Here is a 19,884-nt window from a genome sequence, read left to right as displayed (position 1 = left end):
CAAGAGTATATTCAGGCATTGGAAATTGACAGAAAGTGGAGTTTCACCATGTGTTCACAAGAATAAAATGGCTAAACTGGGAAATATTCAAGATGATTATAGCAGAAATGATAACGAAAGAAAAAAGAATATTTAGGGTTTTCTTAGCTTATTGGTGTGGCAGTTGGTGTGAGCTGAAGGAGGGATGTTCTTAAAGAGATTATGGGAAATACGTGTCCCACCAGAGATTGCGGAGAATTCGGCATTTCACTCGGGACCTCACAAGTTTTGTAAAATTACAGATTTCATAAACAAACCATTTTATGTCTCTGTAAGGAACTTAGAGGGGATTTGGAAAGTCAAACACTGAAGACCCTTGCTTTGACTGTGGTGGTAAAAGTAACATCTGCCTCAGACATTTTAACAGCAGACTGTTCAGATCATTTTTTTCAGCAGTGGTAGGAGACTTGACAGACATAAGCCATCCTACCCCTCTTTTCTGCACTTCTATCTCTCAGCTAAACTAAACATTACATCAAAGCACTCCTACCAAGGACATTCAGATTTAATTTTACCTTTCTCTTTCAGATGTCCAGTTCATTACAATAACTTTTGTGCTGTCCTAATTAAAACAATAACAGAGAAATAAAAGAAAAACTGTAATTATTTTCGGTGGCACCCCCGGGATGCCACAAAATCTTTTTTGTTCTCCAAATCTGAGACAAAAGCTCTGCCAGAAATTGATGCCACAGTTGTGCACATTCACCAGTACTGACCCAGGACCCTGTGAGATGTGGCTCTGAGTGGTACCCACCAGCAAATTATCCCAGTGATTCTGGTGTGTGTGCTGCCTCTTCTTGTGAAGACTCTCCAAATCATCAAGTAAAAAGCATTTACCCCCAGGACTGGGAGTCAACATGGGGTCATAGAAGGGCCTTGCTCTTTTTAAAACGTGGCATTATGTGTCCATGATGACAAAAGCCTGGGGTAAATGCAAATAAAGAGAAAAAGAACCAAGAATCTTCAGTGCTGCTTCAGCCAGTGAGGCTCCTTCTCCCATTGCTCGATTTCTTTGTCTCCTCTTGGGCATACAGCTCTGCCCAGGGTTAACCAACACCAGAGACCTGCCAATGCTTCCAGGTTTGCTGATGCCCTTGCTGCCAGGCATGTAGGATTCTTCTGATTCCCAAAATGTTACAGGAGCGTGAGCTTCTTGTCATCTTTCAGCTTGAAATTTTGTTAAAGGTTTCAAGTCCACAGTTGCAAGAGTTTTGTGAAAGCTCTACTCTACAAGATTTCCTGAGGAAAGTTAATAGGCAAATCTCAGACAAGGCATTTAAAAAACAAAGCCAAACAAGGAAAAGGCAGAAACAGCTTGAGGAGCATTGAAAACTGTGTTTTAGTATGAAGAGATAATAAACAATAGCTTTCAGGCTCTTATCATGATGTATTGTCTCTATTTCAACACATGGTCTTTGTAAAGTGGACAAAACTGGTTTTATTAAAACATCAGTGACAACAAATAATGCCTTTCCTCAAACCATCTCTTCCCTTTGTCAGAACTCGTTGTGCCTGGCAGGTGTAGCTCATTTACTGCAACAAAAGGGGAAAGGTTTTGTGCTGTGATTGCAGAATCCTGGGGAGACAGCACTCAGCTGAGCACTCTTACTCTGTGAAAGTCTGAGAAAGTTTTCCTTGCAATCTGCTTCCCAGATTTTGCATCCACAGCTTTATTTAGCATTATGGTGGCTCGTGGCCCTGTTTCATGTGGAAAATATCTACTCCACCACAAGGAGGTGAAGTAAAGAGTTTCTTTGCTGTGGGGTCCCTTGAAGTTCCATGGGCTGACATGAACCATGGGTGTATTTATTTAGTAACTTTTAAACCTCATGTTTGATCCACAGATGCAGATGCCTGTGCTCTGTCCATTTTAGTTTATTAGATAGACAGGCATATACTCTGAAAAGGTCTCTAATCTTTGATGTAGTTGATGAAATATTTATCTTGGTACCCAAAGTTGTTAGGGATATTGTTTTCAAGTTTCCGGGCATATATTTAGTGAAGCATCAAGAATTCGGTCCAAGAAAATGATTTATTATGGTCCTAAAGCAGTGCATAAAATCCACCATAAGAGTTAATTTAAACTGGGTTCACAGAACCCCATCAGTGATCAGCAAGAGACTGCCTACAGGTAAAGAGACTAGTAAGAATATTAAGAGGGTGATACTCTTAATGTGATTCCACTCTGGAACTTAGGTTCCCTAAACTGGATCCCAAAAACATCTTCTGATGTTAAACTCCTTCTTTAAAACCTCAGCAGCTTACACACTCTTCCTTCTTAAGGCTATGAGCTGGGTGATGCTGTGCTGGATGACCAGCAAATTGTTGACCAGTGCATCCACTCGTCCTTGGCTCCTGATCTGAGCCTCCGGGAAGGGCTTCACAGCTCCCTGCTTCCCTGGCCCAGTGGCACTGTGACAGCTGTGCTTTCCCTGTCCTTCTCCTCCTCTTCTTCCCATCTCAGTCTGAATTTCAAGTACAGGTAGCTGCAGTATTTTATTTCTATTCCTCCATACTAGTTCAGCTCCTGGAATTGTTGTCGTTTGTATTGTCTCCCCAGCTCTTGGAATGACATGACTGCAGCCATCCATACTCAGGACATTGGGAGTGATGCCCTTGTTTTCTCATCAGGCTCATGTCCAGCCCTGATAACAGAAAGGCAGGTGATCTGTGTGCCAGTTATTCAGGCTCCTGACACCTCCTGAGGTCCAGAGAGGAGTGAGAAGCATTCCTACAGTGATTCATAAAGTTTCCTTTTCCTCAGAATCGCTGACTCTGGGGAAAACTAGGTATTATTTCAGACATCTACCAGGTCATTTTCTACAAGTGATGCAAACCCACAAAGAAAAGATTTTTTTAGTGACTCAAGAAGATTTGATGGTAACATAAGCCTGCTGAGGGTTTTTACTGCTGGCCATCCTGACAGTGGTTTCACTTGACACCAGAGTTCCTCACAAATATTCTTAGTCTGGAGGGGGGGTCAGGACCAAATGACTCACACAGCAGAGAGGGGAGTTCAGCCTGGGAAAGGGTAAGGGGCTTTCTCTGCTGATGTGGCATTTTAAGCTTTATCCTCTACTTTTAGTTCTTTATTTCATGCTTTCACACTCTTTTTGTTTCTGATGTATCCAGTGATCTTGGGACAATATTTTCTTTATGCAAATTTCCTTCTGTACAGAATATTAATCTCTGCCATTGGCACTGATGGACAAGAGTTAAAGTTTCATTTTAAATATAAAGCTCTGGCAGAGCACACTTAATTCTCTGCTGTGTTTATAAGATAGTTTTACTTAATGGCATTTAACTGTAAAAGTTGCAAACTCTAGGCATGCTGGTCTCTTCCATGGTATTGGCCTAAGAACAACCACGTAGGAATAGAAACCTTTCTTCCCAAAATACTTTAATAGCAGATATTTTACTGCAAGGTTGTTTTACCTTACTGGGTTTCAACTTGAAACTAGAGTCTGTTATTATCTCAGAAGAAAGTAGTTATTTGTTACCATGACCAAAATGAATCTCCTACAAACAGTAGCTGCCAGCTGGTACAGGGTTTTAAAACTCTTATACATTGAGATTTCCAATTATTTTGGCAAAAGCCCAGGAGAGTCTTATTTTTTTATATGCTGTGGGAATTCACAGGAATGCATTCCACCCCCAGCAGAATTTTACATTTGGTCACAGGTGTACAGCAGACACAACCAATTAAAAAAAAAAATAAAAAAAATCAAAGCCTCACAGCTTTCAGGCATTGTCCATTTTTCATGGCTTTCAGTGCTGGCAGGGAGGGTGTGTTTTAGACCAGCATTGGGCAAGATGTCCAGTTCACTTCCATGAGAAGAAGAGATCAGTTTTAGCTGATAAGCACAGATTATCTCTTCTCCCATGGCCTTGGAGGGAGGTGCTGCATCACTGCACAGGTTAAAAGGGCAGTGGGAGCCAACCCAACAGGCTCATCTCCAGCACCATCCAGCCAAGTCCCACGGAGAAATAAATCTCTGCACAAGCAGCAGATCCAAGCTTGGCATTCCCTAGGAGGCTGAGGCTGTGATTCCAGCTCGCCTCACCCCGGGAGAGGGCTGAGCACAATTTCTGCTAAAGGTTATGGCTATCTGAATACTTCCTAGCTCCAGAGCTAGATAGTGAAAAGGGCTCTCCACTCCCACTCTGCTGTCTTGAGAGGAAGGGTGTTACCTTTGTGAATTTTTACTTTCTGTGCTGCTCTTTCCTCCTCTGAGTTTCCACACCAAATTGGCTTTCAACAGCTTTATAAAAACAGGGCTGCATATATTATTTATAAATTGTTCATTGAGAAGCTGTAAATTAGCCAGAATTTTTAAAAAGGAGATTGACAGGGTACCTAGATTTAATGTTTGACTAAGTGCACAAAATTGGAATTAAAATTGCCCGTGAGTAGAAAAGAACCAACATTCACTTGACTGCCAGCTATTCAATGTTTGCTTTTTCCAGATTTCTTGTTTTCTTTAGGTTTCCATTAATTGCTTCGTTAATGTGAGCCACTTCCAAGGAAATAATTGGTCAGGAATGCCCCAACAGGGGCTTTACAGGTATTTGCAGGGTTTTGGGTTGTAGCATAGTTCATACTGTTTAGCAAATCTCAGGAAAGAGAAGCATGGCTGCTTTCTCCCAGGAAATGTCACAGCAGTAAATTAAGCAGGGCTCTAAAAAAGGCTGTGCTCTGTAAAAGAGAATTTCCATCACCCTTCATGGAAACCCCAGGCCTCAGCACCAGGGAGGCACAGCCTGTGAGTCATGGGGAGCTGCAAGGAGATTTTCATGTGGAAAATGCTCTCTGTCTATAAGAAAAGTGTCCCTCCATCTCAGCAGGGTGGAGCCTGGGAACTGATAAGAGTAGCAAGGGAAAAAACAGCCTCCAAGTCTGGGGAGGAAAAGGGAAAGGAGGGGCAGGGTTGGTGACTTTCACCTTTTGAATAACAGCATGTCAAGGTTGCATTGGACCTCTCTTTCTTTTCCCTCCTGTTGCAAATCCACATACAAGAGATTATTTTTCTCTGCTCTGAAGTTTACCCTCCTTCATCAGCATGGTGAGGTGATCATTGTTCAATCTGTCAGGGACACAGAGCCAAACCTAAAGCATTTGATAGTGGTCCTCTTGTAAAATATGTGATTTACCAGCAGTGATTTTACAACAAACATGTCAGTGTATCAGAGGCCTGGGACACAAGTTTGTTTAAACAAATCCAATAAAGTTATCATGGGAAACTGATGGAAGGGGGTCACCATTTTCCTGATAATAGTTACAATCCATAGATAAGAGGAGTGGGAAGGAGAGACCCCTCTTTCATCCATAGTTCATCACACGATTAATGCAGAAAGAAAGATTGTTGCAGGATAAACTCTGATGTGATGTAGGATAAACTCTGATGTGATGTGGCATAAACTCTGATGTGATGCACTAGTTTAGTCAGTCAGACTGTGTGTGCTCAAGCATGCATAATGGTGTGGAATTTGGGGCAAACCCTTGATGTTGAAGATTCTGAAGGAAAGAAGAGAGGAGAATGATGAACTCATGTAACGTGCATTCCGAAGGCAGAAGGGAACTTGTGAACAAAGAGCTTTGTGCTCTCAGACCTAAGAATTGTTTGGAGTAGTTCCTCTGGCTCAAATGTGCAGAAGCATCAGGCAATTTAATTCAAGGTCTTAAAACAAAGACAGCCCTGATGGCTCTGGACTTTGAAATGCTGCTCTTTACTGTGCACACAAGTGGTGTAGGTGCCTTCAGCAGAAAAAAATGTCAATTTTGAGGAGAAGTAATTCTGGTGCCAAATGTTATATTTAAAAAGAAGTAGCAGTGATGCCAACAGCAATAGAGACTGACATTAACAGTGGTGATTTTCTCCTCCTTTTCACATGTGCAGCCTTGTGCAGAAGTGTCAGGCCGTGAGCGAGCAGCACATGCACCCCATTATGCACCACAGAGAATCTGGGAAGCCTAGGAACAATTCTAATGAAATAACAATAGCATCTAAGACACTAAAAGTACAAATTCTTGCTTCCCTAATGGAAATGAGCTATGGGCTGGGAAGTAGATGGCTCCAGTTTTTCCTGGCTTCCACTTCCTTCCGTGTTTCCATGGCAGGATGACACAAACTGTGCACATAACTTATTTTTGATTAGCAAAGTAAACAGGCACAGCTACTGCTCAGCCTCAGTGGATATGTCTTACAAAGACAATCTCAGATGTGTCTAATGTAGAGGTTAATTAGGGGATAGAAAGGCCCTGCTGGAATTCGATCTACCTATTATTCTGAGTTTAAATAATGCAAATTTAGTCAGCTGGAGTTCGAGAGATGGTATAATGAGCAGTGCCCCATGGTGAGGGTAGAGGGGTTTGAACTGCAAATACAATTTTTTTGGTCTCCAGGCTTAGGGAGACCAGTGGTGGCCTCTCTGTGGGGAAGGACACTGTGTCATTTTTAAGGAATACACATAAGATAAAAAGTAGGACACGAACCTCGTGTAGATTTCATCTCTGTTAACCCTTCTGTCTGCTGTATGTTTTCGTGAGGCTCCACATGGCTTTGATTTCAGATCTTCAAAACATATTTTGAGTTCCCTCCCTGGCCTCCTTTGCAAGACTTTGTTATGCAAAACAGAAAATATTTCCTGAGTTTATGCCTTTGTCAGTAGCCTGAAGTGAGGAAGGTCCTTCCCAAAAACTCAGCAGTCGTAGGAAGAACGACTCAGTTCATGGTCGTTCACCCTGTCATGGAAAACAGCTCATTTCTGTCTGTTTTCCGTGACAGGGTGACTCTTCTCTCTGCTTGTGGCCCAGAAATCTCCCACTTTTTTCTGTGTACATTGTTTTCCTTCATTGCTCTGTTTCTTTGTCAGTGCTGAAGTTGCATCCATCAGCAGAGGCTTTGTGTAGCCCGTGCCCAAGGGCTTTGTTCAGAGCTGGCTCAGCGCTGTCTCACCTCAGGCATGAGCAGGACCTGCTCCCCAGCCTTCCTCTGCTCACTGCAAACCTCCTGGCCACAAAGCACAGCAGTGCCCGCCCTGTCCAGAAGAAAATTTTCCTGACTGAGGGAAAACTGTGTCACAAAACCAATTTTATTTCTCTGGGCCCTCTCAGCCCTTGCGTGGCGGAGCAGGGAATGTGGTGGGAAACCAGAAATCTCCCAGGGCTTCTCTGTACGAGCTGTTCTTGGCTGCCAGGGCTGTCCCTGAGGCTGCCCTTGGTCAAGCTGAGGCACAAAGCAGCTCTTGAGTCACCTGGGGCTTGAGAAGCAGCAAAGTTTGTGTAAAGCCCACCATTTCCCCTCTGTTCCACCACCATTTCCCCTCTGTTCCTCACTGGAAGTGGGGTGGACCAGAAATAAGAGCCAGGTTGGTTTTTGGTGCGTCTCCATCAGATCTCCAAGAGAGCTGTTGGGAAGTCAGGCACCCAAAATTTATTGCTTTAGCCTTCCTACATGACAATACACTTGGGGTGACTTTGCAGCCCTGTTTCAGCATTGAAGAGAACCTGGAGGAGGCTGCAGTAATCTGAAAGCTGCCCACGGGTGTGCTGCAGGGAGGAGAGGGGGAAGGTTTGGAAGAGAAAAAAAAAAAAAAAATATATATATATATAAAAAAATGATGAAAGCAAACATGAGCCAAGACATAAAGTCTCATTTTGCTCCCATGTGCTAGTGCTTGAGCAGACTATTGTTCTGGACTCAGAGATTGGTTCTTAATTATGCTGAGCAGTGAATGGTTTAAATTACAGGCGCATAGTTTGGTGAGCACAGAGCTGTTAAGAATTTTGGCTGGAGAGCAGCTGCAGGGCTGCTCTGAGATCTCAGGAGGTGGCTGTAGCTGGAGGTGTTCTCCAGAGTCAGGAGGTCTGCACGCTGCCACCTGAAGTCCCATGCTTGAATGCTTTATCTAAATCTGCGCTTGTCTTTATTCTGCTGTTTCAATCTAAAATAAAATATCTTGTATTTATTGTATCATCACATTTAGACACTACCATTTTGGAATCTCCTGTGGACATCATCAGATCCAGATGTTTGCAAATGTCATCATCCATACAGTAAAATGATTACAAATGGAGATATATTTCTGTAAGCTGTTGCTGCTCGGTGAAGATTGCCAGTTTCCACTGGCTTGGAGGAGACTTTTCTTTTTAATGGGGTAGGGATGGCCCCAAGTTCAATATTGCAGATTTTTAAATTACACATACTGTTGCATGAAGCACAAGTGGTTGCAGTCTCTGTTCACTCATAAATTTGGACTGATTTCCTGAGAGATTACTAATTTTAACATGTGGAGGATGATTTTAATGTTGGGATTACAAAATCTGATTACCTGTCTTTATCTGTAAAGAGTGTGATGTGAGCTCATTATGCTCCCCGATCAAAGTATTAAAAATAAAATTAATTTCCAGAGAAGAACTGCTTTTCCTTCAACACACTCCCTTTGCCTAAATAGTCTGACAACTGCACTGGTATTTCTATGTACTGTGCACAGCTCTTTTCTGGCTTGTGAATGAATACTACTGCCCTCTGCTGCAATGAATACACTCTCAGTCTAAATGCACACTAAGTATGAGGAAATTATGTGTATGGAAGCCCAGACACTAGCAGAGACACACCCAACACCTCAGAAGGGACAAGGGTTTGGTATTGCTGACCTCTTCACTATTGCTCTGGCTGTCAGGGCAAGACTGAAGTTTCTACAGAAGGGAAAAGAAATCCCATGCCATAACTTGCTCTTATTGCTCTTATAATTAGTAAAGTCAGGCTACATTTTAGATTTTCCCATCCTTTTACTGATTTGGGAACAATAGTAACAAGTCAGAGATTTAAAATTCATAGCTTTGGCCATGAGGATGATATCACAGAGCTAAAATTTTTGGTACTCTCTTTTGAAAATGGCAACTCTGTGTTAGGTAGCACAGCTTTCAGACACAATTAATAAAGTTAATTATGCACTCAAGAGTGAGACTCTTAATCCAGGATTCTGGGGGAAAGATTTCCTGGTTTGACTCTTGGGAACACAGACGAAATGGTGTTACAAAACAACAGGAGAGCTCTGTCTTTCATAAAGCCTTGTGCTACGTGCAAATTGCATATAAGGGAAAACCCTTATATTTGCTAGGTAATTTTAGTCCTGTAGTTTCACTGGGAGGAATGTGTCTTGCTCTTTCTCCCAAAAAAAAAAAAAAAAAAAAGAAAAAGAATAGAAAAAGTAATTTTTTTCAGGAAATAGAATGAGAAATGGTAATGTATGTTAGACTTTGTTTTGGAATTTGAAGAAGTGGTGTTTCAATTCTATTGAGTGGAATGGAAGTTTGATTTGGTAGTCTGGCTGATGTTAATAGTTTCAATACCTCAACATATGAAATTTTTTCAATGGCTAAAAACTGAAAGTCAAAATAGATCCAGATAAAGTTAATATGTAATTTTGGTTTTTTGGTTTTTTTTACTAGCACATATTATGTACTATTTCCAGTGTATTTTCTTATGGCTCTTGTGATGAATCTATGGCAAACTTGTAAAACGTCAACAACTAAAAATCTCAGGAATACAAGGAGCTGCCAGATTCCAAAAGAAACTGATCCTTCTAAATTGGAAGAAATTGGAAATGGGGAGTAATTGTTATCACAATTATATGTGCCATAAAGATATTGTTTTCATGAGTGGTTACTGCCAGGCCGGCTAAACTACGCTCAATAAACCCTGGGCCCAGGGGACTCGTGAAACCGTTCTTCATGAGTGGTCTTGGTGTTGTTATTGGACAAGGTATTAAAGCTCTTGGGGAGGAATGGCTGTTGATACTGAGAAAAAGATTTCTTTCAGCATCATATGTGTGAATCAGACAGTGCTGTGAGAAAAGAGTTTGTGTCGATGTATTCTTGAAGTAATACTGTGGATATATGGGAAATCGTATTCAAGGTTAATTACAATTAGGATGCTAAGGAACATCCCTTGCTGGATTAGACCTGAAGTAAGAGAAACAGAGGTTTTCTCTGGAATAATTGATTAGGTCGTCTTCTGGGGAGTATTCATCATGTGACAAAAGGAAACTACCCCTCATGTCTTTGCTGGAGATTAGATTTCTTTCAGTTTTCTTGGGTAGTGATGAATAAAAAAAAGAAAATGTTTGCTGAATCTCTTTGTAAACTCTCAAGCTTAAAGACTCAAGCTAAAACCTGACTTGGGTCTTCTGTTAATCCAGCACATGATTTATTTACTATAAACAATCCTGAAGCATGGGAAACAATTTCCAGAGAACAGAACATGAGTTTTCTGGACAACTTGAAAAATCTTTTTGTAATGGAACCTGTGGATTGAAATTGTTAAAGGCTATTTTGTTTCCAATTTAGGTATCTGGCTTGACGGGATCAGTCGCTCTCCTCAATCCAGTCCAAAAACACGAACCACTGAGCAGACACACATTAATCAAAGCTTATGTCTTTAGTAGCTCATAAGGCTGCAAAAGGAACATTTCTTTCCTTTTTGGATGCTGAAGCACAAAAAGTAGGCCAACTGTGGTTTCCTCTCACCATCCGTGAGCTTCCAGTGTTCCAGCCGTAATGATGGTGAATTGGGTACTGCAAAATTTAGCAGCATCATTCTGGCTATACAGGTCAGGCAAGCTGTAGAATTTGGTAGGTGATTAGGAAAAGACAATTCAAATGTCTTTGATTCCCCTGCTTTCTTTGAAAAATGTCATCTGAACAAAGCATGTGTAGAATGCTCTAAAAAAGACTAGGATAACTTTCTTTTATAGTTATGCATCCAAGTTTTAACCGGGGAAGTAATTAATTTAACCAGCAGGCTCAATGACTAACACAGAAACAGACATGGATATTTGGAAAATTGTCTTCTCAGTGACAATTAGATGGAGACATCACTTCCTGTGGCATTGAAAATTGCAGTAAAAGCCTTATTCTGCTAGACACACTGGGATTGCACTCCAGGAGATGGGACAGTAGATTGTAAACATTGCTTTCAAGAATTAAACACTCAGTCTATGCTGATCAAAGTAAGATAAACAAAGTACAGTTTAATAATTTGTTTTTAGCAAAAATATCTTAATTGAGCAAGACTTTTTTTAAGATCTTGAGCTCTACTAGACAGTCTAAATAACCATCATAACAAGGCAGCTCAGTGGTTTCTGAAACAGATGATAACATTTTTTAACATCTCTTCTGTTGATACAATGGTATTGTTTCTCTGCTGTAGTATTATAACTGAATTTTTTCCAGATATATTTCCACATCATTATTAGGCAATGTAGACTTCTCAGTCTTCTCTCCTTCAAATACTGCCCTCCCAGTTATTTTGGGCCATTTCTTACACACAAATGCATGGTTAGAAAAAACATTCAAGTTTGTGTACTTGTGCATAATCTGCTCAGTAGAATCACAATCCTGCTCCTTCCATTTCTTGTTCTGCATCATTTCTTCCTGGGAGTTCATTGCCTAGCTCTGAAGAGAGTGGTTATGAAGTTAGGTGTAAAGTGAGTTTGATGCTTGGACCTTTCTTCTTTCTCTTTAAGCCACTACTCCCTTAGAATTTTGAAAAGATTGCAGTGGATCTGGCTAATGAATGTGTGAAACTGAGCTGGGAGCACAGCACCAAAATTCAGCAGTGATGTCCTCACCTGTGTGGATCAATAAATGGGACACGAAACAGAACATTGTGTGTCACCTGCAAGGCGTTTGGTACCGCAGGTGGCTTTTAGACAGCTCTAGGAAAAATGTGTAAGGTTTGCACTGGCACAGGTTTGCACTGACTCTAAATAATTACCCAGACCTAAACTAGGTAGAAGAACTTGAGCTGTTCTGATAGTGGCATGGAGAAGAGAAATCCTGGAAGTCCCACCACTCTGGACTTGCCCAAGGCATCTGGATGCTCACGGAGGATCAGTTCCGACTTCAGCTCCTTTTGTGATGCCAACTGTTGCACAAATGCTAAAACCCCCGTGTAAGCAAAGGGCATAAAAGTGATAGATTCAGCTTTCAATTAGGGCTGTAGGGGGATTTCTGCTTAATATTTAAGATGAAGTCAAGTATTTGTACAGGAAGCTGGCCATTTACCTTCCCATGTTTATCCCTCCTTACTGCCTGGTTGTGTGCAGCACACATGGAGTTGGCAAACTGCAGTTTTTCAGAATTTTTAAGTGAACTTATTTTGGCACTAAAATGCTATATTGCTTCATTTTGCATGCTTGAGTTGTACAATTCCTGGCGGTAAAAATTGCACTTTGGATTTTTTTTTTTTTTTATTCATTCTACTTTAGAAACTGAAATCATAAGTGGTTATGTCTCGCCTGGAAAACTGTAATCCAAGTGCCTGATTTCCTCTCCTTCATACACCACCAGAAAGTCTCCACTGACCTCCAGTTAATAGGATTCTGTTGATGTAAAAGTGGTGCAAGAATGAATTAAATCTCAAATGTATTTGTGAGTTTCATTGAGATTCATCAGACTTGGGTCTAATGAACAAAAATAATTACATGTATGTTTGGCAACATTTGTCTCCTGATTAATATTTTTACACTGAGATGTCAGATTACTTACAGATGCTTTCTTTTTGCTTGTTTAGCAGATTTCCATTTTTAAGTGATTTTGTGTAATTTTGCAAATATTTACTGAACATTACAGTACTGTGATTTTACAAGTGGGGCAAAACTAAAATGGCTCACTTAAGTTAAAAACTTAGTGCACTGTAAAGTGCATTCCTTCTCGTTGTTTTTGATTAGCATAATGTCCTTCAATTTAATGCAATTACGTATTTTCTTGCAGATAAATTGCAAAGAAAAAGCAATTCTGCTAAGTTCTTGTCTTCCATTACGGTTTACAAGATTATTCCTAGTGCCATAGGGTAAATAGTTCAACTTTGTTTCAGAAAAAATGAAATAGAAATCATCAGTAAATCTTATACAAATATTTGGATTTGTCCATTGTGATACCCTACAAAGTTTTGCTCATGTCAGTGTATAAATGCAGGTTGTTAATTTATTAAGAACTGCGGCAGCCTGGTTGTTTAGCCAGTGGTTTTGGTAAGACATATTCTGTGTATTTGAGAGATTAAACCAGCACTAGAATCACATTTCTCTCTCTATCAAGACTTTCAGGTTGAGAGCATTTGGGATTCATTCCCAGCTCCACCGTGGTTTTTTTCACTTGAGCATTAACATGTCAGATAGGAAGAAAATAATTCACAGCTGTCTTGGGGCTTGATTCACCCGTCCCTGACATCAAATTTATGCCAGTGTAGCTCCATTGAAAACCATGATATCACTCTGGTGCTACACTGGTTTAATAGAGTCCCAAATCGGGCCTTAGGGGGGTTTCTTGGTTACTTCTAATTTTCTGATTAAAGCAGAGTTATTGAAACTCATAAAATCCGTGGAACATTGTTGCTCCACTGTGGGCCATCTGCGTCAGAAACCTCACTTCATTCCGAGCCCTAAGTAAATTCCCAGCTGGCCTCAGCTCAATGAAGGTACATTCAGTCAAATGTTTCAGCAGGATTTTTATTTTTCAATTTGCATATTATTTCAACCACATTCCAGAGCCTTGCAACCACAGAGGTTCAAAATATTCCATAGATTTGGGATTCTTAGGCAGATGTGAAGCACCATCTCCAAATTCATGCTTCTCTTCCCTACCTCATCATTCCTCTTCATACAGCCAACGAAAATGCAGATTGCTCCCCAAAATATGTCTAGGATCAACCCTTTGGGCAGGAGAATTTCCTGTTCACTCTCTGTCTGTGGTCTGTAGTGCTCATCTTTCCAGCACAGCATCCAAACCTCCAGTAGAGCAAGGAGAGAAAGGAATGGAGAGAAACAGAAGTGGAGAAACGAGGAGCGGAATGATGGCGCAGCGTCATTTCACGTCTCAAGGAAGGTGCAGTCAGGTCTGGTGGGACTCACTGCTGTGGTTTGCAGCCCTGTCTGTGCCATTTGGCAGAGGAAGGGGTCTGAGGGCTCGGTTCTGCTTGCAGGCAGTTGGAAAGATGCTGATGGCCTCGAGTTCTGTAGATTAGCATAGTGACAGGACCCAGGGAAATGGCAGGGAGTTGAGTCAGGGGAGGTTTAGGTTGGACACAAGGAAAAGTTTTCACCCAGAGGGTGGCTGGGCACTGGAACAGGCTCCTCAGGGCAGTGGTCACAGCACCAAGCCTGACAGAGCTCAAGGAGTGTTTGGGCAACACTCTTGGGCACAAGGTGTGACTCTTGGGGATGGTCCTGAGCAGGGCCAGGAGTTGGACCCAGTGGGTCGCTTCCCACTCAGGATATTCCATGAGAACAGAAATTGTCCTGCTGCCTTTGCTGCAGGGGTGTACAGGTTGTCTGCTTCAGGAAAACAGTCTAAAAGAACCCTTGAAGTGTGCAGTGATTTCAGGAACTATATCATGCATAACTAATTTTTTTTTTTTTTTTTTTACTACACTCTACTCAATACATACAATCCAAATGGCAATCAGAGGGTTCTTATATTTCCTAAGAGGTTAAAATTTAGAGACCAAGGAAATACAGAAAAAAGCCCCTCCAAACAAAACACTTAGGGGAGAAAGAAAAAGAAGAAAAAAAGCTTATTTAATTTCAGAATAGTTCTTGGTATTCTTAAAGCCCTGAATGAAGATTTATGTTGGTCTTTTTCGATCCAAACGGGTTACCTCTCTTTAATAACAAAGATTTCTTTGAGAATGTTTAATGCTTATTGCTGCTGCCAGATACAACCTCCTACTTTTTCAAGGTTTTGAAATATACTGGGCAGTTCCTAAGCTTTCTTTGGCATGTGAAGATAATTCATGTGCTGGACTACAACCCAACTGCTCACCCAAAAGCACAGGAGGCCCGGACGATGTAGATTAGGAATAAACAAAAGGAACTGGAAAATTCTGCAGAGGTAACATTTTAACAACTGTGCTTGCACATTATGTGGTGGAAAATACCTTGTGAACGTGAATGATCTGCAGAGGATCCTCTGCCTTGTGCCATGGGAAGGTTTGTTCTCTTGTGCCCTTACATGTGTACCCAAGAGATAACACAGAAAATGCTAATCCCAGCTGTAGGCTGGTGAGAGGGGAAGAAAAGGAGTGAGAATGGAGCAATAAATCTGGATCACATCCTCAGAGAGCATTGGCACAGCGATGGCAGCAGATGCCCCGGAGAGAGGGTGTTCAATCTGTGTTGCATCACACAGAAAATAGCACACATGGTGGGTTTTCCCAGAACTTAGCATTCCTTCTGGAGTGCCAGGGGATGCAGTGCCCCAGGAATACCCTCTAAAAGCCCCAGGCATAATTGCTGCCCTCGAAACGTTGTGCCAGTGCTGATGTGAATGGAGGAGATTCCAGCAACGTGCCCATTTCCATGGATTAGGTCAAAGAACAATGGAGCAGAGGACAGAACTTGGATGAAGCTACCCCCCTCAAGAAAGCTTTGGTTTTGTTGGAAAACTGAGACAAAGTGTATGTAATTGGATAAACTGAAATGGCTGTAAACAGCCTATGAAGACATGCTACAATAAAATAGTTTAGAACTCTTCTTCATTATCCCACTTCACATTCAAGGGGATGACTGGAAAAGAAGATCCTCTATTTTTTCAAGAAATCCACAGGCCTTACAGCAAATGAGCGTGTTTTCCAGTTAAAATATTTTGAGTATTCTTTAATGTTTGCACAGGCTCGGGATTTCTGAGCCCATGTAATAATCTGCAACAAAAAAAAGTCCCAGGTTTTTTTTTGCTCTGCTGAGACTCCCACATGGCACAGAGTGGAAAACTTTGCTGTGGCATGTTTAATAGGTTGCAGAGTAGGCAGTATGTGGTTCCTTGGAGCAACTGGGATGAGAGAAGATAAAATATGTCCCCAAGCAGATTGTATGGCTCTGTGGCTACCTGAAAGGAAAGACCACTTCCAGTTTAGCCACACAGACGTAATCCCTGTGTATTCTTAGATTTATGAGTGGCTGCATTAGCCTGCAATTAGTCTGGATTACTGAAATGTGGGATAAGAAGAGGGGAAAAAAGGTTTGCTTCTCATTATTTTTTCCTCTGAGCATTCATCTGCTTTACTCAGAGTTTCCTATACCTGATTCTTCGGTGTCTGTGGCCACCAACAGAGTTTCCCCCAGCCCTAGCAGTCTGGTTTAAATGTGTGTGCTGTACATTCTCCTTGTCCTGAGGGCTCTGCTAAAGGCATTTATCTGTTGAATGACGTGCAGACTGCCAGATTCAACAGATGACAGCTTAAGCACAGCACCAGTGACCACCAATGGTGTGGGTTTTATTTTGGGATCCTGCTTTTTCTTAAAAAAAAAAAAAAGTTGCCATTATTGACTTTTTTTTTTTTTTAATTCCTTTTTTCAAGCTGTTTCTTGTGTTTTGATGTATTCTTCTGCTCTGTCCCATATTAAGGACTGATCTTGATTTCATGTGCCCTAATTTCGTGCTGCCCCTCCTCTAGCCTTCAGCACTTGCTTGTGGTTTGTGCAGGAGTTTGGGAACAGATGTGACCAAACAGGCACAGACACAAATAGATGGTCCTGACTCCTTCCCTCCCTCCCTCCCTCCCTCCCTCCCTCTCTCTCACCTGTTGGCCATTTGCTGTCCTCTGATAAACTGAAGACAGAAAACACACAGATCATGACTCTTTTTTTGTTTTTCTTGCCCTTTTTTTCCAAGTGGAGCTCTGTACAAAGGCAGGCCAGGGGTGGAACAGGGAGGTAAAACAGGCAGAAGGAAAGCACAGTCCTGAGTCCTCCAGCTTTGGTTAACTTTGCCATCAGCACAACCTCATCATGGGTGCACTGATCTGGGACCTGCTTGGCAGTGTTGTTTTGGGATGAATCCTGTCCTGTACTGATGGAATGGAATGCAGTTCAAGGGAATCTCCTTAGGGGTGTCACACCGCTCCCCCAGGAAGGGTTTGGAGACCCAGGAAATGAAAAAGTCAGATGGATGCCACTGGGTGGAGGTCAAATGCATCCTAATGCAATTCTGCATCTCAGCCCAATGGTCCTTAAAGGGGATTTTCTTAGGAAACAACACATGCAAAGATAATAACCTCCCTGCTGGTACTGGCAGATATCTGCCTTTCTGGCCAGCTCAGATCCATTCAAATGCACAACAGGGGGAAAGGATTCTTTTAGCCTACTCATTTTCTTTCCTAGTTCACATCATTCCCTGAGTATGTACAAATAGGAAGGATGCCAAGTTGTTTACAAGAAGATCAGGGATAACTTGAGCCAAAGCTATCAGTCCAAGTGCCCTCAAACTGCAGGGATTTTCTGAGGTGGCTGTGACTCCAAAAGCTGTGACTCAGCTCCATCTCTGCACTGGAGGGAATGTCAAAATGAATATTTAAGCAAAAGCCCCATTCTGAGCTGTACTGAGAGCTCCCACTGAGTGCCAGACATGAGAAATCACCCTGACTCTGTCAGCATAAAACTTCCAAGACACAGGTAATTTACATCATAAATTTGAGCTGAGAAATTCTCTTTTAAGCGTTTTTCCTTTGAAAATCTTGCCCAGCTCCTATCTCCCTCCCCTTCCAGACCACCCACAGATACCACCCACAGACCAGTCACCCCATGGTCTTTAGAGGTCATCTGTCATCCTCACTATCTTAATCCTGAGAGCATAGGTGCTCAGTCAGAAAAAATAACTTTAAAGAGGTGCTTAATGTCAAAACCACAGCTCATACCATCAGAATATTATTAGGATGAATATTGATAGCTAAGTGTTTACTTCCTGCTAAGTGTTTGGATGTTGAATATGTGTGTAATAACAAAGGAATGACTGCAGAGAGGTATGGAGATGGGACATTTGAGAGGAGGAGTTCTTGCTGTACAGAAATCGACAGGAGGTACAGCATCAGCTCTGAAACACCAGCATGGTACCAGGAATGTTTATATAAAGCAGCCAGACCAGTATCATTGCCCAAAATGATGCTGTGAGTCAGGGTCTATTGTAACAACATTTTCAGTGCTTCTTGTTTCCTTTTTTTTTTTTTTTAATCTTCCCTTCAGATATTATATTATATGTTGATTAAAACTGCAAAGCAGATGAGTGGCAAGGAAGAATTTCCCAATCAATCAAAATGAAAGAAAATATTTTGGTGGTTTCTTATTAGATTCACCCTCAGTCTTACACTGCTGTATTTGTTTTGAAGATTTTGGGGTGTTTTGTGTTTTTTTGGGTGAAGTGTTTGGAAGTACCCTTGAGTGTGATACTTCTGTGCTGAGAGAGCTGAGATGTTCACCCATGCCCTTACTGTCTCTGGCTTTGACAATGGTCACCCCCTGTTCTCTGCCATCTCTAATGCTCAGATACAGATGCCACAGGTGACCCTCCTTCCTCACCCCTGTGCTTAAGGTCACCTCTCCACTGAATCCACACATTGGATCATCCTTGCAGCACTTGGGCAGCTTGCTGCTTGTCCTGTTTCAAAAGAAAAATTCAGATTTGCCTCTTCTTGATTGTTTGGTCATCTCTCACACAGTTCCTCTTTACCTTCGTACCACCTTTGCTATGGAGCTGCTAAAATTTTGAGTTATTTCTGTATTTTGTAGTAAGCTTGATATTATAGGAGTTATTTTTCAACAGCTTTTCTAAAAACCTGCTTTCCCTTCCATCCTTAAGACTTGGCCTCTGTGCCTCTAGGTACCCCACTCAAAGAAGAGAAAATGATTTTTGATTTGCAATACACTGATATTTTAATTTTTGAAATTTGAAATACAACGCAATGATGGTCATGATACACACGTGCCTGAGGCTGACTGCATGACATTATTGCTGTTTATTGCTCCTGTCATCTTTGATTTCCCCTTCTGTTGCAGTTTTCCCTTCTTGAAGCTTGTCTTAATTTCAGCCCCGGATCCCACAAGTTACACATCTGCTTACCTTTAGTCATCTGCCTGTTCCCATTGATTCCACTGAGAACACACACACACACACTTTAAATTAGGCACATGTGCAAGATTTTTGGAATTAAATCATGGGAAATGCAGTCTACTTGTTGTTATTTTTCCCAATTTCAACAGCTAGTGGCTTCTGCAGGTGGTCAGAGCTGCAGAGATTGAAACACCACTGTTGGCAAAGAGAAGGCAGTTATGGAAATCTGTAAGAAAAAAAGGTCTTGACAATATTAAGATAATTTTTATATTTTTTTTATTCAGCAATAATAGTGGTGTGAGCTTTCACAGCAAGGGTTGCTCCAAGACAGTAGAGCTGGCAAAGACCCAGAATTTTATTCTCCTTTCACGAGGCGATGCTCAGATCAGAGACACCAGACACAATTTTCCTCCTTTCCTTAAATAAATCAGTTTTCCTCCTTTCCTTCAATAAATCAGTGTCATCACATCATGGGGAAGGAGGGATATGGGAAGTGGTAATTTGTAATTTTGTTGGGGAAACACCTCCAGTATAACTGATGTTGTGTTGTTTGGCAGTTGGGAATGACAGCAACAAAAAAACCCCCAAACACCAGAAGGATCTGGGAAAAAGATCACAGGAGTTTCTGGGAAAAACTAAGGAGCAAAACCAGACTGAAGGGCAACCTGTACTGTCAAGATTGACCACACTATTATAATTTGGTTTTCATATTTTGTTTATTTTCTTCATATTTAAACTATTGCAACAAGAGCTGAAAATAACTCATATTTCAGTTTGCATTAAGTAGTACTGTAGATGCAATTTCATTTAAAAAAAGAGAGGTTATGGTGTTCTAAATCACATGCCATATGATATCTGAAATTATTAGAACGAATTGAAACCATTAAAATAATTACATTTATTTGAAAAACCCCTTTATTTTTACTTTTACTCCCATTGATGATACAGACTAGCTGTGGCAG

The sequence above is a fragment of the Serinus canaria genome, chromosome 4 (genome assembly GCF_022539315.1).
Source record: "Serinus canaria isolate serCan28SL12 chromosome 4, serCan2020, whole genome shotgun sequence".
NCBI lineage: Eukaryota > Metazoa > Chordata > Aves > Passeriformes > Fringillidae > Serinus > Serinus canaria.
The sequence above is the reverse complement of the archived record's forward strand: the minus strand, read 5'-3'. Positions refer to the sequence as shown.